This window comes from Orycteropus afer, unplaced genomic scaffold (genome assembly GCF_000298275.1).
Source record: "Orycteropus afer afer isolate SDZICR_OR568_19922 unplaced genomic scaffold, OryAfe1.0 scaffold00203, whole genome shotgun sequence".
NCBI classification, from domain to species: Eukaryota; Metazoa; Chordata; class Mammalia; order Tubulidentata; family Orycteropodidae; genus Orycteropus; species Orycteropus afer.
The window spans coordinates 2,968,538-2,969,318 of NW_006921790.1; positions in this window are offsets into that span (position 1 = coordinate 2,968,538).

A 781-nucleotide genomic window follows, 5' to 3' on the forward strand; every position below is an offset into this window, starting at 1 on the left:
CCACTTCTATTCAACATTGTACTGGAAGTCCTAGCCAGGGCCATAAGGCAAGAAAGGGAAATCAAAGGCATCCAAATTGGTAAGGAAGATGTCAAGCTATCCCTATTTGCTGATGATATGATCCTATACCTAGAAAACCCAAGAGACTCAGTCAAAAATCTACTGGAACTAATTGAGGGATTTGGCATCATGGCAAGATATAAGATCAACATCCAAAAATCAGTTGGATTCCTCTACACCAGCAAAGAGATTGCTGAAGAAGGAATAAGGAATTAATAAAGGTTTACAATAGCGAGCAAAAAAATAAAATACTTGGGAATAAATCTTACCAGGAACACAAAAGACCTGTACAAAGAAAACTATAAAAAAACTACTTCAAGAAACCATAAGAGATGTAAAACAATGGAAGAACATCCCATGCTCATGGATAGGAAGATTGGACCTTGTGAAAATATCAATTCTACCCAAAGCAATGCATTCAATGCAATCCCAATCCAGATCCCATCAGCATTCTTTAGGGATATGGAAAAACCAATCATTAACCTTATATGGAAAGGAAAGAAACCTCATATAAGCAAAGCATTCTTGAAGAAGAAGAACAAAGTTGGAGGTCTCAGACTGCCAGATCTCAAAACCTACTATACAGCCACAGTAGTCAAAACTGCCTGGTATTAGTTTAATGACAGACACACAGACTAATGGAATAGAATTGAGAAGTAAGAAATAGATCTATTGACCTATGGTCAGCTGATCTTTGACAAAGGGCCAAAATCTATTAAAT